This window comes from Ptychodera flava, chromosome 1 (assembly GCF_041260155.1).
Source record: "Ptychodera flava strain L36383 chromosome 1, AS_Pfla_20210202, whole genome shotgun sequence".
Taxonomy (NCBI): domain Eukaryota; kingdom Metazoa; phylum Hemichordata; class Enteropneusta; family Ptychoderidae; genus Ptychodera; species Ptychodera flava.
The window spans coordinates 50,668,586-50,696,479 of NC_091928.1; the positions used below are offsets into that span (position 1 = coordinate 50,668,586).

A 27,894-nucleotide genomic window follows, 5' to 3' on the forward strand; every position below is an offset into this window, starting at 1 on the left:
GTTTGCTGAGAAAGGAAGATTTGTGGGTCAACGAATAATCATCGGCCAAACGTGCAGCAATCTCCAATGTATCTGCCTTTTGTTCATTGATAAACGTCTTGATGTCACTCCGGATGCACCTTTTAAATTCCTCAATCAAAACAAGTTGTCGTAATTTTTCATAATTCTGACTGAACTTTTCAGAAGAACACCAACGATCAAACAGTTGTTCTTTTGTCCGAGCGAATTCAACATAAGTTTGATCCTTCACCTTCTCACAATCCCTAAATTTCTGATGGTAAGCTTTAGGCACCAATTCATGGCCCTTGAGAATTAATTCCTTCACAGAATCATAATCTGAAGCCTGCTCTACTGACAACTGAATGTAAATTTCTCTGGCTTTACCCACCAAAGCACTCTGCAAAAGCATAGACCAGGACTCCTTAGGCCAATTCAGACTCTGAGCAATTTTCTCAAAATGAAGGAAATATTTATCAACATCCTTTTCTTGGAAAGGGGGAACTAACCTGAAATGCTTAGTGATGTCAAACTTGTCTGAAGGGAAGAATTTTCCTGACTGTCCAAGCTCTAAACGTTTTATTTCTACCTGTAGTCGCTGTTCTTCTAATCGCAATTCTTTTTCTCTCTGTCTTTCTTCCATTTCTAATCTTTCCTGCCTTTCTTTTTCTTTCTGTCTTTCTTCCATTTCTAACTGCATTTGTATTTTTTCTTTTTCTAATGCCTGTCTCTCTTTTTCCATTTGTAATTCTTTTTCTTTCATTTGTAATTCTCTCTCTTTCTGTCTTTCTTCCATTTGTAATTCTAGTTTCTTAATCTCCAAATTTGTCTGCAATTCTAATTCTAATTTTCTGAGTTCAGAGGAAGACTCAGGCTCATAATCATGCAAGACGGATCCCTCAAATTTGCCTACACTGACTAAATATTTGACAATATTGAACTGAATTTCCTTCTTGCGCATAGATCTCTTGACTTCTACTTTAAGGAAATCGGCCAGTGCAATGAGGTTGTCTTTTCTGAGGGAATTAAATGTGTCCTGATCAAGGTCATCCATAAATTCGTCTGGCTTGAATTCCGTCATGATTGAATTTCGCTGAGTTCACAGTATACAGTAGTTTTGAAAAGGCTGTCAAAATGTTGTCAAACGGCTCAAAATATTCGTATCCCGGACGAGCCCCCAATTTTGTTACGTGCAGAGAAAACGAACAAAAGGGTGAACTCAGCAGTTAACGTTTAAACAAAATTTATTACGAAAATAAAACTAATTGCTAAGTCAGGGATAGAGTACAAGCTTTAAAAGTGTACATACTACTTATCTCAGCTGGGACAGCAAAGCTCCAGTCTCAGAGTTGTAACGGTCTGTCGGATGAATGAACAGTCCTGTGGCTTGCAGGCTTGAAGTTGCACAAAGTCCACAGTGTAAATCCAGCGTTGGCAGTGAAGGTCTTGAAAAGTCTTGAGAATGACTTACTGCTGGAGTTTCGAAACACTTATAGTAACACACAAGAGACACGATCCCAAAAGTCTGACTGGAAGCTGTGCACGTCCCTTTTATACACATGTGCTTACATAAGGGCATATAAGAACAATCTAGAACTTTTATTGACATGCTAATTACTGTTCTAAAATTATCTCTCTTACACAACTAATTAAATTTCTAGAACATTCCAAACATGACTAATTGAATTCAAGGTTGTGAGGTCATTAAGGGCAGTGACCTTGAGAATGTTCTAGACTAATTGAACTCAGGTCATGATGAGTGTGGGGGAAATGACCTACATAACAATGATGCTGGTGCGTTTTTACAGATCTTGTATTGAAAGTGTCTTGAGTTCTTCATTTGTATGCTGGTTTGGAAATCATACTGAACATTGCAAGAACAAACTTGGCAGAATAGTTATCATTTGTAGTAAAATTATCGGAGCACAACAAACCAGACGTAAAATCTTAGTACATTGTACTAAAAACAAGTTTTAAACAAAGCCAGTTCTATTGTCAGAAACCATCACCTCCCACTTAACCAGGACTTTTATATTATACCATTTCGTCGATGTTATAGGGTCCCAAGAACTAGAACAAACAGATCAAAACATTCGTTAATTCCCACTGCAATTTCAGTACTGAACAAAAAGAGAAACGACTAGCCACCTTTGTTTTTAATGTGCTGTATCGACCAATGTTTTTCGTTTCGGCTTTTAAAGTGATTCTGCTTTTTGGGTTTTCAGCCCATTTGTTTTTAATATATTTCTCTATAATTTTTCAATATCTCAGTTTTGTGTATGTGATGTTTCTAGTGATATCTTTAATATTGTTATATACGGTTGTTTTTCGTTGCCTTTTTTTTCTTCTACATCTTTTTAAGTTTTTAACCTGACCGCTGTCGTACAAACAATTACCCACATTTCTTGAATAATAAACAGCTATTGTATTGTATTGTATTGTATTGTATTGTATTGTATTGTATTGTATTGTATTGTATCGTATCGTATCGTATTGTATTGTATTGTATTGTATTGTATTGCATTGCATTGCATTGCATTGCATTGCATTGCATTGCATTGTATTGTATTGAATTGTATTGTATTATATTGTATTTTATTGTATTGTATTGTATTGTATTGTGTGTTTTGTGTTGTATTGTATGAATGTATTGAATTGTATTGTATTGTATTGTATTGTATTGCATTGCATTGTATTGCATTGCATTGTATTGTACTGTATTGTATTGAATTGTATTGTGTTGTATTGTATTGTATTGTATTGTATTGTATTGTATTGTATTGTGTTGTATTGCTCTTTGGATTTACAACTTTTGAACTTTTGAATATTTAATATATATGAGTGTTGTTTATTTGACTACGTCTGACCTCCAGGTGGACAATGTTTCAACTTTTGCATGGTTGATTTTTAATGATTTACTCATGTTACCGTTTATGTGTTAATTGCACCTGACAGTGTTGGCAACACCTCGATTTAGACAATATGTCTTGTTCGTCTAATGCCAATGCTTCAAAGCAATTCACTGTATAGATGTTTCAAATTAGTACATTAAACTTTAGTAATTACTAGTGATTACCCGCCCATTTGTTGTTCCCATGATTCAGTGGTAGCCATCTTTTTCTGTGTTTTGATTGAACCAAGACAGTAAGACAAGTTCCGTCGATATATATATGACCTAAATACGCCCACGAGGTAGTTTACATTGTTTGTATTGCATGAGTTTTTAAGAGACGTTTATTGAATAACAAACCAGTTCAAAGCATTTATTGATGTGATACGGAATCGTTTTCCAGAGTGTGCAGTGTACGCGGACAATTTCACTATCACTGCAAGCAGACTGTAGAAATCTCATTGGATGCTATCGGATAGAGATTGAAAGAGAATGCGCTAATTTGCAATGATTGAGCCTCTAAAGTTGAGACGTTATGAATAGTAATATACTGTACGTTCAGTATCACGTGTTAAGATTAGTAGTACGTTTGTGATTTATTTACAAGATCTTTCGGTGTTTGTTTATGTAAAGCAGAGAAATAAAAAGATATGCCACATTAATCATGTCTGTTTACTCCTAAGTGTTGATTATTAGTTGGTGCCTCTACAATCAGATTGAGTCATTTTGTGTACAGTGTGCGCAGTGTTTTCTTGTCGTGATCTTGCTGACCGATGATATCATTTCAAAGGCGTAGCGGAGTTCATCGTAAAAGCTGTACTCGTTGGTGTTAGCTAGAACTAATTTTGTTTCAGATTAAAATCAACCATGATGCTTTCCACAGGATACATCGTTTCATGCAATCACTCTCGGTATATGTGCAATAACAAAATAAACACTGTCATTGAACCTTGAGCACTGGACCCCCCGTAGACTCCATTTGGCTCAACTGTTCATACCTGTTACCAGTCTACATGTTCTTTGAAATAGATATAAGTTGATCAGAGGCCCTGCAGACACTTGAGCTGTTGGAGAATGGCAAATAGCGTAGCTTTCCCGATGGCAAAATGCTTGATATACAACAATATATACACATATACTATTCTGTTCATATGTCAAATACGTTTAGTATACATGTACGTATACTAAAATGCAAAACTACAGTGTACACTAAGTGTGCAAAGATCTGCATTACGGTATACTCATGATATGCATAGAATTACGCTATGCATATCAACGTATTTGAATGTTCCATATACAAAGATATACGTTGCGTATGCAATTAATTTTGTGTTTTATATACGTCAATAAACGTAAATATGCTTGGCGCATATCAAACATTTAGTCCAGTGTTAAGAAAGCAAACATGTGATTATTGTAATTATAAAGACAATCCAGCGTAATTTATGAAATAATGGTTAGGCCTTGTTACAACCGAAAACATAGTACCTAACCGATAATGTATCGAACCCAATAACGTATTAAAATTTTACTGATAACATACGAAAACCAACCAATAACGTAGTAACGAACCGATAATTTAATACCTTTTTAACCGATAATGTAGTAAAAATTTACCAGTAACATAGTAATTTTTCCTTACCGATAAAGTATCAACAAATTTACCAATAACATATCAAATCAACCGATAACGTATTGGATCAAGTGATTCATGGAATAAACTTCATTGGAACATCTATCTTCGATCAATCGATCGTTCCATTGATCAATCGATAGATACACTGATTGATCAATTGATGGATTGATCTATCAATCGATTGACCTTGCTATCGACTGTATGATTGAATGAATTGATTTGATTGATTGACTGACCTATTAATAGAATGATTGATAATCTACGATCGCATGAGCAAACCCCTTAGCACAAACCCTGTTGCTAGACATTCATAACACTGTTTAGGTCAAGAAATCACCCAATTTGCTACAATCCTGTTTCTATTGGGCAACAAATATTAATCTGATATATATCTAATTACACTTAGAAACATTAGGCAGTGTCAAGTAGCTAATTTGCATATTTTATGAAGTGTTATAATAAGACATATACCTCCGATATAACTGCACCAAATTTGATGAATTCTGCTGCAGATATTGATCTGACTGATATCTGACTGTGGTGTAAAGCACTTACTAGTGTCAAAGTTAATTTATGAATCATTTGCATATTTAATGAACTTTGTAATTAGGAATATAACTCTGAAATTACGGCACCTAAATCATGAAATCTGGTACAGATATTGATATGATAAATATCTAATTGTACTGATAAGAGTTTGGCAGTGTCAAGTTAACAAATAGCTCATTTGCATATTTTATGAAGTTTAGTAATTAGTCATACAACTCCGAATAGCTGGACCAAATGTGATGAAATCTGTTGCAGATACTGATTCGACAGATAGCTAACTCTAGTGTAAAGTATTTAGTTGTGTGGAGTCATGTAAGGGTTCATTTGCATATTTAATGAACTTTGTAATTAGTGATATTACTTCAAAATAACAGCATTACATTATATGAAACTTGCTACAGATATCGATCTGATAAATAATTAATTGCTCTGAGAAGCATTTGGCGTATCAAGTTAATAATTAGCTCATTTACATATTAAATACAGGTTTGTTATTAGTGATTTAACCCTGAAAGTAGTGTGCGAAAATTGATGGAACCTGCTACATATAGTGATATAACAGATATCTGATTGTCATTATTACACGCCTCACGCGGGTGTCGATTTTATTAGTATGAATTTGGTTTATTGACAGGAATATTCAGAAAAACATAATACAATAAATCTTCGTCAGAGATAGTTACTCTGGCAGTGGACCGTATACACGTCTAGTCATACAGAAGTCTTTCTTCCACTCCGAGTCATGTGCTCAATTGAACTGCTGTCAGAATATACAATATCTGTCTTTCTTCTTGTGTTTTTGTTAGTGATTATCCTGAGGTCTGTAAATGTTGCGTAAGATCTCCTTGCTCGTTGATTTGTCACTTAAATATGAGATAGGTCGAAGGTACATTGTTTTACACAACTTCGTAACAGTCAAAAAGTATAAAGTAATTCATGTCATACTGTATTATATCATGCGTGCGTTAGTGTCTGATAAATGTCAATACATGTCGAGTCATCAGCCAATTTCAATTCTTGATAACTAAGTTTGTAATTTTGTCAAACTCAAAGTCATTCCTTACATCCAGGGGTCAAATTAATAGGTCAAATTGTTCTGTTGAGTAAATGCTAAAATTTTCTAGTCTGTTTACTGACTATTAATGAACCTGCTGTGAAACAGGTAGGCACAATCAGTTCATATCTGGTTATACTTTATGCCGGCCGTCTGCCGGATCTACCACGTAATTAACACTTTCAGATGAACCTCAACGAAACCACCGTACCCTCATGTCCAATTTAAAGTGAAGTTCTATGTATTCATCTAGCTGTCAAAAATTATGTAAATTTATCAGGCGTTTCCTCTGGAGTTAACATTATCAAGGAATGCCCAAATAAACGCTTCGCACTACTATGTTACTAAATAGGAACTGAGTTCCTTTGGTCATGAATATATCCATTGCACTGCCAGCAAACGAGATGCAAGGCTAGCCAGGCAACATTGTGAAGGCACTGGCTTTGGCCGGGGTGGAACCTGCAAGGGAGAATCACCCGGTTCCTGCTGATTTTAAAACGGGGATGCATTACCCGAATCCATTCTGTTACAAGGTGAATGTCTGATTTGGAAAGCAGTGTAAAAACTGCCTGATGACAATTAATAACGTACTTAAATTTACCAAATGATAAAGTAATGATACGCTCAGACAGTTATAAAGTACCTAAGTCAATATTTATGCGAAACTGGTCGGCTGTGCTTAAGTAAACACTGTATTTACAATATTACTGTCGCCGGCTGGCCAGCGTGTATGACGGTGTTAACTGCAGCACGGCCGGCTAGCGTGTATCGGAGAGCAAGCAACTGCGAAGTAATTCGCTTTATAACACACCACATGCTCATTCCATGTCGAGATTCGCCAGAATACGTCACGTGACGAGAAAATAGATACGTCTAGTCCCCATTGGATCGACAAAAGTGACGTCAGAGGGTATTTTTTGAAAAGCTATATCCCTAGGGAAATAGTTCTGACCAAATTTGGAAAAGTGCCAGGTCACGTGACCATAGCGTCGTCTGCAGCTTTGCAACAATGGCGGATGACTAGAACGTGATGTGCGTCCGGGATAGGTGACGACACATTCTCTGAAACAGATTTTCCAACGTTTTCCAACATTCCAACAGCGTAGGAACTTGAACAGCTCTTCGACGGAAAAGATTAAAGTGCAACTAAGGATGTCGCTAGGTATGCTTAGAATATTTTTTGAAAGATAGTGGTACCACGTACAACTGAAACCGCTGTGGAAACATCGCCCGGTAAACTTGTCACAATGGATTGTTGCCGTGCAAAATATCAAAACACATTAAAAACTATATAACAATACAACATGAGCATGTGGTGTGTTATAAAACACCTATAGCCTGGTCTTTATTCGGGCTATAGCGCTCGTCTATTACCCCTCGTGGCCGTGTGTTACCAGAAACACATCGCTATACCCCTCGGCCTACGGCCTCGGGGAATAGCGAAGTGTTTCTGGTAACGCACGGCCCCTCGGGGTAATAGACGGGTGCTATAGCCCTCATGACCAGGCGATAGGTGTTTAATATCACACAGAAGCAGACGATGTGCGAAAGATGTAATACGGAGAGTTGTATGGATTTGTTGATGATTTTTTCGCGGCCATTTGATTGCAACAGAATTGTATGCATTCATGAGAATCGTTCATTCTTGTGTCGTTTTTCCCTTTTGTGGCACGCGTGGAATATACCACATCTGTGGGGTGGGCCGGGGGAATTTGGGGGAGGGTCACTTTTTAGAATACAGTTTAAGGGGAGGGTCACTTTTTATAAACCTATCGGGGGGGGGGTCACTTTTGACGGAAGCTGATTTTATTGCCAGAACTTTGATTGTCCATGTGACATTTCCTGAATAGGAAATCACAAACAAAAGACGTACTAATTATCCACAAATTTCACAAGCAAAGAAGATGCAGTGGTATTCTACATTTAACACCTTGAACAGTTAAAACTGATAAAAGACAGAGAAAAAAACATATGCAACAATTGAAAAAGTGTATTTCAATTATCAAATGCACATAACAGCAAAGATATTGTCAGTTTTAGATTGGAAAAAATTGTGCATAGTTCTCTCATAGACTACCATGTACTGTAAATCAACTTTTTAGTGAAATTCCAAAATCAAATTTCTTGCACAACCATGGACTTATAACCACTCTAGTTTAATCAAAAACATTAATATAAATAATCAACGCACATCCATGCACAGGTCTACCTATTTTTGTATTGGAAAAATATTATTCATAGTTTCATCATGACCGTCATGCACAGTGAATCAACATTTTGGTGAAATTCCAAAATCAAATTTCTTGCACAACCATGGACTTATAACCACTCTAGTTCAATCAAAAACAGTATTATAAATAACCAAGTGAGCATTCATGCACAGATCAACCTATTTTTGTATTGGAAAAATATTATTCACAGTTTCATCATAGACTGCCATGCATAGTGAATCAACATTTCAGAGAAATTCAAAATCAAATTTCTTACACAACCATAGACTTGTAACCACTCTAGTCGAATGAAGCACATTAATATCAATAATCTAGAGTAAACAAAGGCAAAGATTTACCTATTTTTGTATTGGAAAAAAAAATATTCAGTTTCATCATTGACACCATGGACCGTGAACCAACTTTTTAGATGAAATTAAGAAATCAATTTCTTGTAAACAAATGCACATTTTACTTCCCAATTAAAGCAAAGTACAATTAAATACATTATCAAACATATATACTATACCGATATAGCATGTTTTGTGGGGGGAAATTTTCAATAATTTGCCTGATAGACTCCATGTATTATGATTTTGCATTTTTGGATGACATACTAAATCAGCCACATCTTGCCTTCTAATAGTTGCACAAAATATCCCTTATGAAAATTTTAGCCTTCCCGACAAGATTTTCGGGAGCTCTCAAAAAAGGACCCGCAATGGTCCAGGAGCTTTCCAGGACCATATTTCCGGGAAAGCGTGACATTGCTAACAAAATTAGGTTTGCTGGATCCCTCCCGGAAAGATTAATGTCGCTCTGCAGGACAGGTTAGTTGTCGCTCTGCTGGACGGTTATAGCTGCTGCTCTGCCGGCTGGTTAGGTGTCGCTCTACCGGGCAGGTTAGTTGCCGCTCTGCTGGGTAGATTAGCTGCTGCTCTGCCCGGCAGGCTAACTATGCTCTGCAAGGCAGGCTAGCTGCTGCTCTACCATACAAAAATCAACCTACCTTCTGCACTCTGACTAACATTTACTCCAACAACCTGAATCTTATCACTGCTGCTGAAAATCAGCCATCACCCAGCCATCACCTTACAACTTTACACCACTCTCCTGCCAAAAAAAAAGAATGCAAGGGCTAAAAATTTGGTAGGAATAAAATTAATCAACCATATTTTTAAAGCCAATCAACATGACCGATATAATACTTAACGTTCAAAAAAATTCAAGTCAAGTGTCCGTAAAGTCCTAACTTCATATTGTCACAACGACGGGCTATTTTGAAAGACTTGTACTTGTCTGTTACAGCTTTGGTTATTGCTTGCCTTGTCATCTTGAAGTTGTCCTATATGTAAGCTGGAAAAAAATATAAAAAAAAGTTCAAGTCAGATATAAAGTTTATAAAGCTTATGACAAAATTATGTAATGTTAAGAGCTACATACATGTTATGCAAGTTAGAATCCTCGTTGTGGTTGAAAATTTTGACTCGTTCAACAGCCATCAAACATTGAAGACTGTGAAATTTGCATGTATTCATAGAATAAAGAAAATTTTCCCTCAACTTGTAAATGACAAAATGTGATTTATAGCAGTAGTCTAGTATCAATCTGTTCATCTTGCAATTTGCTTCAAACTAGAAAGTAGTTGAATCATTGGCATAAAACAAAATTTAATTTGCAGATGATTTATCCCCTGCAGTAATTCCGTTAAAATTATAGAGTTCACTATGTAAAACTCGCTTGGTTTGAGTAAACTTCATTGCATATCTACATGAACTTTCTAAAGCCAAATTGAAACATAGTTAGGAAAAAGGTAGGTCTTTGTACTGAGCTTATATCTAAGTTGCTTATCAAAAGGTTGCAGCATTAAATGCAATAGAATATTGTATGCATATTTTTTGATGTAAGAACTTCAATGAAATATTGTAATGAAATATTGTAAATTAATCATTGATTCCCCTTACAATATGCCAGCAAAATATCTACAGGTTACATATAAACAAATGTCAAAATACGTTAATAAAAATTTTAAAATAAACTTCAATTTTAAGGACACAGACGTTCAGAATGATCTTATAAGCAGACAGATGTATATCGATGCATGATTGATGTCATAGAGAAATAAGTTTTGGAATACACGTAGCAGATACCAGACTCGGTCAAGAGTTTGAGAACTTAATTCGTATCCAACGATTCCTACTTGTATTGTTCTTTCTTTGTTTTATATCGTACATTGAGGGAAATTTGTGTACATGAGCAAAAGTTTTACCTTTGCCAATGCACGAGAGAAGTTCTCCATTTTTGTGTACACTCTACCACGGTCCCTCGATCGTTGTACACTCTACGTTCAACCTCACGAGTTATACCAATTTATTATAATTCATACAATTGAAGAGTATTACTCGAAAATTGCGCCGAACAAAAACAGTATAAAACTTCGTCTTCACGTCGCAGAGAAGGCAGATCGAAAATTTACTTACCGAATTTTAAACGATCGTCTAGATCCACGGAGATTTTATGGTGATCATTGTTCAAAACGACTAGCCGATCGATCTCCACAAGTTGATCATGACGACGATGACTTTTTACGCGTCGTAAACATTGCCTATAGTTTTACATACATAGTTAGCGTGTATGAAATCGTCAACAGTCCGGGTTATGTCCATATAGAGGATAGTAGGTTAAAGCCAATGGCGTACCGTATATGTAATGAGGTTAAGGCAAGAACCAATCACATACAGTATATGTAATGAGGTTAAAGGTTAAGTGGGTTCACTTTGAAATGTTATGCTGAGATCGCGATATGACCTGACAGATCCACCGTGACCGATCGAGTGAGAATGTTGGCTACCCGGAGGTGTCGAGTCAATTTGCAACGTTCTACCGTGTTAAAAATTGTAAGGATTTCTTCAGGAATAGTTTTCTGAGTTTCTTTATGCTAGACCATGTTCGACAAAGAGTTATTGGACGTTTTTCGTACTCTTTACCAGCTTCTGGTTAACTTCTCGGCGATTGATTCTGCACGCGTTTTTCTGAGCGAAGGGTCAATCGAACCGGGAAATGCATGGTGATAGAAAAAATCGTGCTCCATCGTGCTCCGATCATTGACAAGAACAGTTGACCCATCGTTGCAAAGCTTGAAACATTCTCCATGCTACAGATGGAAAGGTTAAATTAAATTTGACCAAAATAGGCGATATTTGGCGACAAATAACTTGCTGTAAATTTACAAGGGTCAAATCCTGATTTCTAGGAGCGGTACCTAGCCAGGAAAACCATCCAAAGAAGTAATATTCGATATAATAACCACCAGTGTCAGTCGCCATCTCGACCGTACTGAACATTGTGCATAACGTCGACATCTAAAAACTACCTTGTGCTAAAAATAAAGGGTGAAATCTGGCCGAAAGTTCCGAACTCATTACAATCTGCGAGCCAAGGATTGCAGGGTTAATTATTCATGACGTTGGCGGCGGCAGGTTCGCTGATTGGTCAATCGTAATATCCTCTCTATGGACATAACCCGGACTGGTCAAGATGATGTCAAGCAGCAAATTTAAGCGAAATTTTGTCAGCGACGATTTACTCAGTAATTCAAAGGTCGTAACTGTCCAAAATGTGCCGCTGAGATTTGACCTGTGATTGTTTTACCAATCTGACCAAACATAACTAAGTCTTCACATGATCTATGATGACATCATGCGTGATACTATTACTTCCGGTACAAAGTCCCACGATCGCTGCATTGTAACTAGCATGAAGTACAGCGGACTTCAAAAGCGTTTTAAAAGTACACTGACGGAAAATGCATTGAAAAAACCTACAGCGTTCGATCGACTATCCAAGCAACAGTACATTGAGAGCTCTGTGGCCATGACTAAGTCGCGACACGATGTCAGAATATAGCAGGAATATAGTGGCATTCCCATATGCCGCCGTGCTAACTGTGTACCGTACAAAACCTAAGGTACGGTACTACTAGAACTATAGTGACCCAAGTTTTAATGCATATTGTATTCTTTGCGACTGATTGAGATACGAAAACCAACGCATCAGTTCAACTGTGTAAACTTGTGTTCGCGTGTGTTTCTCTGGAGAGTTGAGGTTACACGTTTTACGTGCACGTACACGCATCCATGGGCTGAGAAGGAAAATGGATTTACAAATTTTTTTCCCTTGTCTTAAAAACTTCAAAAGTCGGCGATTTAGCAACTGCACTGATCAAATTAAAACGATGTGTTTTTGGAAATAATGTCGATGAGATAATTTGTAAGGTCAAATATTGTCACAGACGTTATGTAAATCCTATATTAAAAGCAAGCAATGAAATGTTATTGTTATCATTACTATTTCTTTCCGTGGACTACGGCCAATTTCCGAGAGACTTTCGTTGCTGCCATGAATTTAATTTTCAATTTTCTTACGGATTAATATTTCATTGGCTCAAAAAGTAACCTTATAGGCAGGGAAAACATTTTCATAAGAATCTCTTGTGGCTGCCTATATAGTGTACTCATGAAACAGCATTGTTAATCATCAGAATTCCCGTTTTAGCAGTTTGTAGCTCGATCGCCTCAATCACATCATAGCATTACTGTCTATTTTCACACAGTAAATGAACTGTTAGCACTGCAAACCCACGCTCACGTTCATATGTACTCGCTGTGGCTTCTGTATACCATCTGCAAACTTCATTTATTTTCATTTTATTTTTTTATATTTGTTATAGACAATACCACAGCAAATATTAAGCTTACTGATCGCCTCTGTGCAACTATGAATACATGTTTGTACAAGTCGATCTGTCCTCTGTTACCTCCATGGTCTGATAGTCAAAATACATCAAGTGCGGAGATGCTGCTCCACTCCTATCATTTTGTGTCGCTCTACGGGCAAGATTTGTTGTTAGATATATCTGATCAGCCACAATTATTAGGCCACTAATGTCCCTGCAGAGATGCTGCACCAGTGCACCATCTGCCGGACAGATTTGTAATAAAGTGATCTGCCCAGCTAGCGAGGCAGATTCTGCGGGCCAGAAATATGCCCTGGAACTCTGCAGCTTTAGTCCCAGAACATTCCTGTCGCTCTCCTGCAGCTCTCCTGTCGCTCTCCTGCCAGGACCTCATTTTTGTAAGTGATGGTGATGCTCCCTCAAGTGTATGAGATACCATATCTCTTCAAAAATTCTTGCGTGATAAATTGCCACTGTCCCTCCAAAAACACCAGACCTCCCCTCTGTAATTTTTCGCTAACATAACAATTGAACCAATTGTTATGTAAATTACCTGATACTGTTTCAGTTATTCCTGTGGAGAATACTGCAGTGGTTGGGGGAGGGTCAAGTTTTAGAATATCGAACAAGGGGGAGGGTCACATTATAGAAAGGAGGATGGGCCGGGTCTCATTTTACGGTACAGGTGTGCACGAAATTCCTTCTGCCAACCCCTTGTATTACTGAAGGCTCCCTTACGGTATCAGTGTGTACATGACAAAATTCTCCCCGGGAGGTTCATTAACATTGTGTTGATCAACTCGTTCTCACCTTTGGCTGTAATCTGGCAAATGGCGTTTTCGGCAACCCTATAGTTATCACCATAGTAATCCTGGAAAGACCGAATTCTTTGCCGAAACTTAAACCAGATAATGCAAAAAGCTACATGAACTATCAGACTTATGTTCTAACAAGAGGCACACATGAGAAACTTCCTGACCTTTCATCCGTCAATACAACCCTTACCGAAATGATACCCATTTACATTGTGTTTCCTACTGGTAACAAACATGTGTCATATGCATGTTACCTACAGGTTTCAAAACATGTGTCTGACCATATTGATTTTAACTTTTCGTTATGTATTGACAACATGGACAATACATGTTGGAAACATGTATGGCTTGAAATCCAGGCAGTTGCACCCGAATCTGCGCTCCTCAATGAAACATGTTTGTCACATGGACATAACACCCCTTTGACATGTTGGCAATCAAGAATCTATCCTCTTACATGAAGGTCCCTCCCAGGGGTACAAGAGATTGTGGAATATCTTTCCGGAGAGCCCAGAATTAGATTTTCTGGATCTCTTCTAGAAAGATTAACAGGTTAGCTGCCACTCTGCCTGGCAATTAGCTGCCTCTCTGCTAGTAGATTTCCTACTGATGTGCTTTATAAAATCAACCTACCTTCTGCACTCTGAATTATAGTCACCCCAACAACTTGAAACTTTTTTATCAGTGCTGCTGAGAAACTGCCATCACCTTACCACTTCAGAACACTCTGCTGCGCAGACAAAAATAATGCGAGAGCTAAAACATTTGGTAGGAATAAAATGTAATCCACCAGACTTTAAAAGCCAATCAACATAATCTACATCAAACTGTTAAGTTGAAAAAATGTTCAAGTGTCCATAAAGTCCAGAACTTGATATTGTCATGGCCATGAGCTCTTTTTAAAGACCTGTGATTGTCTGTTATGGTTTTAGTTATTGCTTGACCTGTTATCTTGAGGTTGTCCTGTGCATATGCTGGAAAACATAAAAAACATCAAGTTAGATATAAAGCTTATAACAAAAATATGTAATGTTAAGAGCAAGTGTGTTAGAATCCTTGCTAAAAGCTGACAATTTTGTCTCTTCCACAGCCATCAAACATTGAAGAATGAAATTCGCATGTACTCAGGAAATGTACCCTCAATTTGCGAATGACCCGATGTGATTTGTTGTACAAGTATCAATCTGTTCATATTGAAAATAGCTTCAAACTAGTATATCAATAGACAGTGGAATCAATGGCATGAAACAAATATATTTTTTTCAGATGATTTATCCCGCAGGAAAAAATGTTGATTCCCTCTTTATTAAGTCAATGAATTTTTAAAATTATTCATGTACGGAATAAGACAGAAACGTTGCCACAAAATTGATCTGTACTTTATCTTAAAGTATATATACCAAAACATTTTATCCAAGTATGTTATTATTTAATTTAAACTTCATCAGTCATTTTTTTTAATTGGTTTATTTACCCGATTTGAAAAAAAAGTCAATTACATGACACATGAACTCGAGAGGGAGAAAATAACAAAGTAGAGGGTAAATGGGGAGTCGGGAAATAGCTTACAGCTAGTCTAGCCCAAACCCCGTCATGGTAGCTTGTCTGAAAAAACAGTTAGCAAAGGGGGCTCATGATAACAATAACAAATAGTTCTTTAAGTAAATAAAAGAAAAGTGCTCAGAAATAATTACAATATCGTAGAAGATCACTAAATTACTACATGGCAAAAGTGAGATCTGTTACTGATTGATCAAATATTGTCTAAAGTGTGTTTGAAGTTATGTAGAGAGTTTGTGGACTTTATATGGAAAGGTATGTCATTCCAAACTCTTGCTCCAGAAAAAGAAACAGCAAACTGGCCTGAATTTGACATTGCATAATATGGACGTAGGTTTTGAAGTTGACAATTTCTAGTATTATAGTCATGACAACTGACACTGAAGTAATCTGATGATGTATGTGGTGAATGCTTGTGAATCAAGCTGTAAACGAAGGTACCTAGAAGGAATTTATGGAGTTTAAAAACATCGAGAATATTAAGTTGAGTGAAACAAGGAGCTGAGTGGTCTGTAGCTGATTTGAACATCATCGTGCGAACAATCATTTTCTGGGCTGCTAAGATACAGTTTAAGCGTGTAGAGTACGTACTTCCCCAGACTTCTAGGCCGTAGCTGATGTTAGGAAGTATAAATGCATTGTACAAAAGTAACAAATGTTTAAAGGTAAAATGGATCTGAGTCTGTACAAAATTACACATTTCTTCCGAATAATCGTATTTATCTTATCAATATGTTCAGACCAAGAGAGATGCTTATCCAACAAAATACCCAAAAAAGGGGCAACATCAACCTCTCTGATTTGCTCGTCACGGATGTACACAGAACCCGACACATTCATTTCTTACGTCGGCCTCTAAATATATTTGTCTTACTCCTATTTATTGTCAATTTGTTGGAATCACACCACAATTGCATATCGTTTAAGTAAGATGATACAGCAGTAAGGTCAATACAATCTGAACCAGAGTAAGTATGGAAAAGATTGGAATCATCAGCAAATAAATTTACGGAAATCAAAAAAAGGACAAGCATTTGGAAGATCATTTATATATATTAAAAAAAAGTCGGACCCAACACTGATCCTTGGGGTACACCATGATGAATGCTAAATTTCTCTGACACATTGTCATTTAATTGAACAAATTGAGAACGGTTTGATAAATAACTTTGTATCCAGTGTAGACAGGGCCCCTAAACCCATAATGATCAAGTTTTGACAACAAAATGTCATGGTTTATGGTGTCGAAAACTTTACTCAAGTCGATAAATACCCCTAAAGTAGAATTTCCTTTGTCAATTTCATGCAACAAATAATTTACTAAGTTAATCAAAGATAACTTTGTGCTGTGCTTCTTTCTAAAACCATACTGATGTTTGTACAGTATGTTAAACTTATTAAGGTATGAGGTGAGCTGCTTGTTAACTACTTTTTCGATGACTTTACTGAACAATGATAGAATAGACACTGGTCTGTAATTCCCAACAAGTTCTCGTTCTCCCTTTTTAAAGATGGGCATAACTTTGGCAATTTTCAAAGCGGTGGGGAACACACCTGTTGAAAAGGAATTATTTATAATATAGGCCATAGGTTTTGAAATGACAATGGCTGCATCAATGAGAAGTTTCAGGGGCAAATTGTCCCATCTACTTGCTTTTTTGCCATCTAAATTTACTAAAAATTGGTGAACCTTATACTCTGTTACTGGTTGGAGAAAAAATGAGTGTGTTATTGGCTGACTAAGGATTTCCTATAATCGGTTGCAAAATGTGGATTATTTTTGCCAAATTTTCACCAACATTTACAAAAAAGTCGTTAAAACCCCGTACAATATCAGCCGGGTTAGTCAAAATGTGTTCAACACCATTTGCCTCAACCTGTAGGCGGTCTGGTATTTTATCAGGGCTGGTTTTCTTACCAAGCAATTCATTAACAACACTCCACATATTGTTACCATTATTTACGCTGAATAAATTAGCATAGTAGTTCTTTTTTGCATTCCTTAGAACGGTTGTGAGAATATTTCTGTACGATTTAAAACGAGAAACTGCCCTGGGATCATTGTGACTGGAGATAACTTGGGCGTACAATTTACGCTTGGTGTTAATAGATTTCTTTACAGCCTTAGTGATCCAAGGATTATTTTTCATTTTTGTTTTAACAGTTCTGACTTTCAAGGGAGCATGGCGATCGCATACCTGAGTAAAAAGATTGTTAAACAAATCAAAAGAAATGTCGACACTGCTATCACCGGCGATAAAAACGCTATCCCAGTCAACATTACGTAGGTCAAAAACAAAACTGTCACGATTATAACGCCTGAAACTCTCTTATAAAATGACTTTACAATTGGTGAATGAATGTTTAAATTATCAAAAATACAGAATACTGGGAGATGGTCTGAGATATCTACAATAATTGTACCAGCATTTATCTGACAAGAGCTAATATTTGTATAGATGTGGTCAATTGTTGACCTAGATGTACTTGTAAACCGAGTAGGTAATGAAATTAACTGCTCAAGGTGAAAACATTGCATTCTAGATATGAAGCTTCTAACATTGTGGTCTGATTTTGTAACATCGAGATTAAAATCGCCCATAAGGATACAATATTTTTGTTAATTTAACGGTAGAAAGAACATCAGAAAGGGTGTTTTCAAATTCCTCAATATTAGAACCTGGTTTGCGATACAAAACACCAACAATAATACGATTTTTAGTACCACAGATTTCGAGCCATAATGATTCCGAATGCATTACATGTAATTCAACAATTTATAATCGAGGGAGGAGTGCACATACGCACCTACTCCATCGCCCCGACCTGTGTTTCTACACTTAAGTTCAAGAGAATAATTTGGCATATGAAATAAACTTGGATTATCAATTCTTCAAGTTTCCGACACACTGATAACATCGAACGTACCAGAAATACAGTGATTATACAACAGACGTACATCATCTATGCTATTACCAAGAGATCGAGCATTTACATGCGATACAGAAAAGGAGCGGCCGAATGTAGAGCTGAATTTATCATTTAAGGCGGAGGGTCTTAAAGCATAATTATTAATTGCGATTATATCATCTACATCATTTTCGTCACGGTCAAAGATCATTAAAAATAGAAAAGCTTACTGTTATGAACTGGACTGGTTTCGAATGTGGAAGATACAGGGGTACAGAAGGAAAAAGAAGGCAATTCATAAATAATGTTCACTACACAATTTTCTGCAAGTCGATTTCATTATTGATGACAACAGGAGGCGATCCTTCTTGCTTCCGCACATATATTCGTTCGTTAAATGTCCACAGGAATCTGTACTTCAGTGACTTTCGTATTTCGTTAGCTTTCCCCATCAGGTTGCGTTTCAACGGCGCTAAATTCTCATTGATATAAATAAAGTTACTGTTCTTGTATCCGAGCGCGTCTGTTTTAGTTGAGTGATCTTTTTTCTGTCCCGATAGACCGTGTCACGTTTCTTTCTGCCGCTAAATTTGACAATGATTGTTCTGTTTGTCTTCGAAGGATTCCCTATTCTGTGTGTCACTTCAATGTCGTCAGCTTTTATGTCCGCATTGACTATCTTTATCATTTTTACTGCTATTTCGTCCGTCTTTTCGTTTGCCATCTTCGGAATACCATGTATCTCAATATTTTCTCGTCGACTATACTGGTTCTGTTCTTCCTGCTCTCTTTCTACCTGGGTTAGTCTCTTCAGCAGCATGCTGTTTTCTGCTTTCAGTTCTTTGTTCTCACGTTCGATAACATCTATTCGGGTACGCATTTCTTCAAACATGGAATTGAATTATTCCAGCGACTTGGTGACATTATCTTGAGATGCCTCGGCTTCATGCAAGGTTTCTGAGAGCTTTGGTAAACATTTGACTTGCGAGGCGATTTTCTGGAGCTGCTCCTCTACACTCGAATCATCAACTGGTGACGAGACCTCCTTTTGCGTTGCTCTGCATTTCCTGAATAATGGCGATTCGTCTGGTGTGGAGGTCGCATTTTTGTTGAACCCACCACTATCACTATATTTACCACGTCTGTTTAACACTGAATACAACACTGGAAAGTATGTGATGGAAGCTGAACTTCACAATTGAATGCAATGGTGGTGAGCGAAGAAACCAAAGGCCATGGAAAGTTCATAGGCAGAGCTTCCACCGTAAACTGAAATTGATCGGGTTTTCTACCAACGTAGAAAAGAACGAGAAAAAAGTCACCTAATCGGCACCTATTTGCAAAGTTTCAGTTTAAAATGAAAACGGAAACTGGGTGAATGACAGCATTTTTCTTCCAGTCGTCGTGATAAACAGTTTTATGGCGCCCCCACCTTTAGCAATTATATATGATTTGCAAAGGTTCAAGTGAAGTAAATGTTTATTGGTATAATTCAATTAAAATTGTACAAAGTCTACTACGTAACGTCCACTCATTTGGTTTGAGTACACTTCAATGCATATCTACATGAACATTCTCAAGTCAAATTGGAATGCTGCATGGGAAAAAGGTAGGTCTTTGTATTAAAGGGGAGTTCACCAAAGAAGATTTTTAACATTTGTTTTTGGTCACTTATTCAAGAATTGCCATTTTTGCCATTTATAACTTGATAATTTTTACAAAAATGGATAAAAATAGTGGCAGAAGTTGCATTTTTGGGCTTCATAAACTAAATTTATTTTGAATGATGGTAAAAATAGACCAAGCTTGGCGCTTTCATCACATGATATGGCAGGGTACATCTTCTGATTGGTATGGCATTGTCCACTCTCTCACATTCATGCTAGGCTGTGAGCATTTGCATAACATACACAATAGTTAAGCAAATACATAAAGCCTGGTGTGAACATGAATGACAATGCCATACCCATCAGAAGATGGTCCCTGCCATATGACCTGATGAAAGCACCAATCTTGGCACCTTTTCCCCTGATGAAGCCCTATAATGCAACTTTTGCCACAGATTTTATCTTATTTGTAAAAACGGCACCAGTTATAAATGGCGAAAATTACTTTTTCGGAATAATTTACCTTAAAGCTAGAACATATGTAAATATCACCCTTGGCAAACTTCCTCTTTAAGCCAAGCTCGAATTGCAGAGACTCACTGAGAGTACTATTCATTTAGGAATCTTAAGGTTGAATTTTACTTACCATTTAATGTTTCGAGGTTATGGGTAAGTCTTTGATATCCAGCTCGTAGTTGTTTTCTTTTGTGAAACAAAACTCTGTTGAGAAAAAAAAGTGAAAGACAATATCATAATTATAAACACATTATGATTAGTAATAATGCCATTTGATGTTTATATTCTGCTCCCCACAGAATCCTTAAAAGTACAGTGCATTGTTTGAAAACATGTCCTTCACAAGTGTAATAACTATTGTTACTGTTGATAAATGAAATCTGTCCAGTTATACATTAGTATACTGAAATAATTTGCTTGCTCTATTTAGTTTACAAAAAAAGCTATCATGTATCTGTGCTCTCGCTGTCCCTCATTACGTTCATAAATTAAGAACAAATATGAAAATTTACGGAAAAAAGTAAATGCATGATCGGCCATTTACAGTTTTGTGGCCTGATTTTCTGTTAAGATAATGAATTCTCGGGAAACACTCTGTCATATCTCATCTTTCAAAAACTACTCTGCCCCTATCATCAGCCTTTGATCGACACATGGTGATAGCACAGCCCCTCTACTGTAGTGATAGCCAGCTTTGGAATTTGACTTGTGCCTACATGAGCAGTGAAGTCACCCCAAGTGAATAATTATCGAATTTCAAAGCAATCGGCTTTACGGTTTCAGAGGAGAAGGCAATTGTTGACTGACGACAGATGGACAGACGACAACCGAGAAAGTAGCCTATTTGATAAGCTCTGAGTCCTTGACAGTAGAGCAAAAATATATGAGAAAATTGCAAAAAAATACAGATTAGTAAATTTCACCACAATTCTAATAAATCTAACAGGGGTCAACCCAAGGATCATGCATATAAATTTTCAAAACAAAATGATTTTTTGACCACAAACCCTAAAATTGCCCCCAAATTACAACCATAAAAATTAACCACAATTCGGCTATTTTTGGCTTGGCTGTTTGACTGAATTGAATTTTGCCAATGCATTTATAACAATACAGATATACAAATGATTTAGCTACACTAGCCCCGCGTAAAGGTCTGTGTGTTCTCGGTGTTATACGGCCTCCACCAAAGCCTTGCAACGGTCTATGGAAATCACTGGGGCTCTGCGGTCCGGATCCGGACTACAACGAAAAAACGGTCTTTTTTTGACGAAATTCTGCTCTATCGAGGCAAAATCCTTTCCCTGCCTACCTTTACCTCCTAACCGACCCAAGAAAAGGTGCGATTAATTTCTCCTAACGTCCAAAACCGTTCGTTTTCTGAAACATAACGTACTCGACAGGTTGTTTACGACTTTACCCATGGAGGTCGCCATTTTGAATCTCGCTAGCGCTGCAAGACCCCAGTTATCTCAATAGACCGTTGCAGGGCTGTGGTGGAGGCCGTAAAACGCCAGGAACACACAGACCTGTACGCAGGGCTACAGCTACACTTACCTTGAGTAATGTAGATGGCATCAAGGATGGTTTTTGTCACCATTCTGCTACCATTACATCGCAAAATTTGAATTCGTGTCAACCACCGGTGGCACACATCTGTAGACTGTACAGTGACGCCGTCTCGAGATTCGAATCGCCCAGTCTTCGTGGACATGCAGAGGAATCCGCTACAATGGTATTTTACAGACTCAACTCATTTTCTGACGTCTGAATCGTTCTCACAAAACACCAAAGTCATGATTTCTTGTGTAAAAATGACAGCGATTTCACAGCAACGGAGACAGCTAACGTGGAAAATGAACCAGTTCAAACCGACGTTCAAACTGATCAAGCCTCGTTCTGGTTCATAACGGAAGTCAAGCGTCGACCCCGTCTCACTTGCGATCAGAAGATTCGATTCGCTGGAATTTTTCGGCAACTAATTGAAATTTCTGTGCACAAAATTTATACGACAATTACGGTTACTATTCTTTGTTTAGAACAAAAACAAGCGTTTTTAAGGCGTTCGTTTAATGACCTCTGACATCACATGACTAACCTTTGACACGGAGTCAGCTGTGTACCTTCATTGATTGCACAGAGCCACCGTGACAGAGCCTAGAGTACTATGAGCGTAGAGTAAGTACAAACCTAACTTATTTCGTGCGTCCATCCTTAAAATATTTCGTGAAAGTTACTCAAGATGCTTTTAAAGTCTACCGGAAACTAATACTTCGTTAAGCTTTAGTTTTGCAGCGAAGTAAGCGCCATGGAGGTTGCTATAACCATGGAGGTACCTCTGCTACCTCCATGCTATAACGTAGAATGACCGTGAATTTAGCAAAGGTTTTATCTCGACTAAATATTTTTTTCCATTACTGAAACTCAATGTGTTTGTGTCATGGGGCTGACAATTAACCACATGGTTTTTCGACTTCGACAGTAACTGCTTTCAATTCACTCGATGCTGAAAACGAAAACAAAATACATGAAGATCTTATTGGTCCAGTGCTCGTGATTATGTGTCGTCAATTTAAACAATGAATGTTTACAAACAAAGATGACATTGGTTTTTTTTTAACAAATATGTCAAAGTTAGCACAGTTGAGCATGGATGTAAAAAATAGATTTACATCCATAAGTTGAGCAACTGCATACATTAATCGCTTCTTTATTTAGCTCCGCGGTTTTTTTGTAAAAAAATCTTCTCTAAAACCCCATGTCCGATTGCTTTGAAATTTGATATGCAGTTCACTTGGGTGACCTCACAGTTAGGTTTGTTCAAATCAAGGTGACATTTTTATATCTGTACTTTAGGGCAATTTTTGTCATTTTTGCTCAAAAATATTAAAATCTTCAAAACCTACAAGTCACATAGCTTTGATATTTGATAGATAGGTCAATAAGGAGCTTTTCCAGATATGTTCATATTGTGCAGAAATACATAAATTTCTATTTTCAAGATAATTTTTGTCAATTTTGGTCAAACTATTGTTTTCGCCAAAACAACTTGCCTTATAGCTTTGATAGCTTTGATATTTGGTATACAGGTTCATAGGGATAATAAAAATGTTATGCTTTCAAACGATGATGACATCTACAATATTGTAATTTTGGGCATTTTTTACAATTTTTTGTTCAAAAAATGAGTTTCTCAAAACTTAGGAGTCTGATAGCTATGACATTTGGCATGTTGGTCACTTTACAGATAAGATGTGATGTATTTTATAAAACTGCCCTTCAGGAAAAAAAACAAAGTCAGAAATACGAATATATTACAGATGTTAATCTCATGTAAACAGTGCATGACCTGGAATCTGCTCTCAGACTTACCTGCTTCAAACATGAATGCAAAACAAATAACATGTTTGATATATGTATAAACAGCACCAACAGAAGTGTCCTTGGCATAAACACTTCAGTAGCTATTTGTAAACACCTTTTGTGCATATTGATTTCCAACTATCATGCACTGTGTATGAATCTGGCATGCTAGAAACAAGTTTTCACTTTGTCATTTCGGTAAGGGATAAGACAAGGATTCAAGCTCGTTATGGAGAAATTACCAAATTTGTCCACAACAAGTGGAGAGATAATGTGGCATCATACAAACCTTTCCTCCATTCAAGTTCTTCACAGACTTCCTGAAAGACACAGTGAAAGCAGCTTGCGATCCTGATATTCCAAGACCAGACAACACACCTTGGAACAAGTAGGTCATAATCCGCTCAACAAACGAAGACTAGAGCGCGTGTACGTGCAACAAAATGATCAAAGGACGAAAAACAATGTCTCTCCCACGAAGCTACAGAACATGACCTGAAAGATTGCAAAGCATTTGCAAAGCACCAGCTGCTGACGGAATTGAACTATGTAAGAAGAAAAGCTTGTGCTTTAAATGCACTGAGAAACATCTCGCCAAGGACTACACATCGACCATCGAATGTGCTATATGCAAGATCAAGAACACATCACCCAGTGACAGATCTAAGCAGAAAGGAACTGAAGCCAAACCAGAAGATAAAGAAAAGGAAACCCAAGGAGCTATAACAAAATGCACCAGACTCACGATATGTCCAGCCGAACGTTCGTAAGGGAAGATAGTCCTCACAAAGGTGTGTACACAAGACCGGCCAGCATACTACATAGAAACTTACGTAATCCTAGACGACCAGTCCAATGCCTGTATGGGTAACAGCCATCTCTTCGACTCACTGAAGATACATGTCCCACACCTTGAATACGAACTGTCGACATTCAGCGGCAAAAGAGAACTCATAAAGGGACAACATAGCAACCACGTCATCATAGAATCAATCGATGGAAAGAAGAAATTCTCTGTTCCTCTCCTGCTAGAAAACAACAACATACCGAGCGAAAAGAACAAAATACCCGGCACCAGACATTTGCAAGGCCTTCAAACATCTGAAGCCCATCATCGATTACTTTCCAGAACCGAACAAAGACGTTGGCAGAAATTGCCGAGAACCATTGAAAGTAATTAAACAAGGAACGGACCTGAAAACTCGCCTTGGATTCAATGCACCGACTTAGGGTGGACAATTGAAGGCGAACTGTGCCTAGAGACAGCAAGAGGTGTAATCCGCACTTCAGGACACCGTAATACTTCAACCCTTAACGGCTACGACGAATCAACGCTCGAATGTAATCATCACATCCGCATCAAGGACATAATAGGCCCAAAACCCGTCAACTTTGGCACTACCTTCTTCAACGTAAATGGGGAAGGCAATCTAGAACTTTCTCTCCCCTTCAGGCAAGACCAGAAGAAGTTACTGAACAACCGACAATCAGCTCCGAACAGATTCTGCAATCTACAGAATCAGCTTCAGCATAAACCGCAAATGATGGAAGAATACTCTCAGTTTATGAAGAAAATAATGGAACGCAACCACGCAAGTCCTGTTCTAGAAGATAAAAATAGATGCTGACAACACATGGTACCTACCACACTTCGGTGTCTATCATCCCAAGAAACAACAGATCAGAGTAGTATTTGACTCCAGTGCAAGGTGCAACGGAGTCTCCGCGAACAACGCATTGCTTCAGGGACCTGACCAAATGAACAGCTTGCTCGTTACTCTGCTGCGATTTCGATGCGAGCAACAGCAGTGATGAGCAACATAGAACAAATATTTCACAGCTTCCATGTCAATAAAGAAAACAGATACTATATGAGCTTCTTTTGGTTCAAAGACAATGACCCCACGGAACCAGTAATTCAGTACAGAATGAACGTACACCTGTTTGGCAATATCTCCTCACCAGCCATGCATTGCTCCCTTCGGACTTGGAAAGATCGCTGAAGACGGCGTATCTATATATGAATAAGACGTAAAATAGTTCATAGACTTAGAACTTTTACGTCGACGACGGACGAACCTCAGCACCAGACGCACAGAAAGCTATCAGTCTCGTCAATAGAACAAGAGACTTACTGGCGAACAGAAACATCAACTTTCACAGATCGTTTCTAATGATGAAGAAGTCATGACCGCACTCCTAAACGAAGTACGAGCCAAAGATCTAGAGAGTTTGGATTTCAATGAAGACACCTAACAGATACAGAGATCGTTAGGGTTCAAGTTGTCTCTAGAGGCGTATGGATTCAAATTGAAAATAGACTTAAAGGAGAAACCATTGTCATGGCGGGGAGTACTGGCGATCGTAAACTGAATCTATACGATCCACTCAGTATACTTGCACCAGTAAGGAAAACTTATACTACGAGGCCTCATGACAGAGACTAAAGGACGCAACTCATCAAACCTTGGATGGGACGAAACATTACCAGAGAAATACTTGCCAGATGGACACGCTGGTGCAACGACCTGAATTACATCACAAAAGGTACAGTTACAGTGATGGTACACTCCACCCACCTTCGGACCCATAAAAAACTGAGTCTCACATTGTCTCTGACGCCAGCAATGAAACCATAGGTGTCGTAGTGTGCTTGCAGTTGATCAACCGTGAAGACAACGTGAATGTATCATTCATACTTGGCAAAGCAAGATAAACCCGACTCATGCAGTCTCCATGCCTCGCCTAGAACTGTGTGTAGCCGCCCTAGCCTCAGAACTCGCAAAGAAGATTTCATCAGAAATCGGCCTGAACTTTGACAACGTCATATATCATACATGCAGCAAAATCTACCTTGGACATATAACAGCAGCTTGCAATGTATCCACGTATACGTAGAAAACAGAGTAGAAAAGATCCACAACATCTCATCACCTCACCAGTGTCGACACGTGTCTACAAAAGACAATACAGCTGACATCGCATCACGCAGGATACCATCCCAAAAACTCTACTATCTGGCTATCAGGACCAGCATTCCTGTGGCAGCGAGACGAGCAAGACAACCATGAAAAAACAGAACATCACTGCACAGTAAGTGACGAAGACCCTGAGGTCCGCAAACAATTTACTGTCCTTAACACATCAATGAATGAAGTAGAACAAGACGAGTTAGGTGCTCGCTGTTTCAACGATACTCATCATGGAGATCCTTGAAGAGAAGTATTGCCAACTTAATAGGCAAAATCGGACAAAGAAAAGCACCCGAAAAGACGGACAAAAAGGAGAAAGAGAAGTTTCCGGAACAAGTGAAAATTGAAATGATGGCGCAAGCAGAAATCATCATCCTGCGCTCAGTACAGAAAAAGGCATTTCATAAAGAATATATGAGATACTATCTGCAGCAAAGTAGGGAGACATTGACAACAATAAACTACACACCCCATCAGTCGGATGAACCCATTCATCGATGAAAAAGGACTCGTCCGCGTTGGGGAAGACTTCGCCAATCTGACCTTGACCTCTTTGGCCAGCACCCGATCATCCTCCCACAGGACAACCACATTTCACAACTTATCAATGATCATGTACATCGACAATTACAACATCAAGGCAGCCAACTCACGCTATCGAACCTCAGAGCTAATGGCTATTGGATCATTGGTGTATATGACACGGTAAGAAGTGTATTATACAAATGTAATATATGTAGAAGAATGAGAGCAAAACAACTCACTCAACTTGTGGCCAGCTAACCTTCGGACAGAACAGAGAAAAACCCACCATTCACCAACATCAGTATGGACGTATTCAGCCCCTTGGCTATAGCTTCCCACAAACCAGAGCTGGTACGTCTGAAGCCAAGAGATTGGCAGTGATCTTTGTCTGTCTCTGTAGACACAACAGCTGTGAACATAGAAGTAATAGACTCCATTGACACTTCAGCCTTCATCAACGCCGCATGTCGATTCATTGCAATACGCGGCAACATCAAGAAATTCAGATATGACCAGGGCACGAACTGTATCTGCACAAAGAACGAACTTCAGGCA

The 27,894-nt window shown here is 38.0% G+C and overlaps 1 long non-coding RNA gene across 1 annotated transcript; it reads right to left on the reverse strand.

Annotated features, from left to right (window-relative positions):
* Positions 1–14,074: 14,074 nt before the first annotated feature.
* On the reverse strand, positions 14,075–22,395 carry LOC139140500 (uncharacterized). Its single transcript, XR_011554005.1, has 3 exons — positions 22,037–22,395; positions 20,610–20,683; positions 14,075–14,860 (listed from the first exon to the last, which is right to left on the reverse strand). It is a non-coding gene; the product is annotated as an uncharacterized lncRNA (long non-coding RNA).
* Between the last annotated feature and the right edge of the window lie 5,499 nt (positions 22,396–27,894).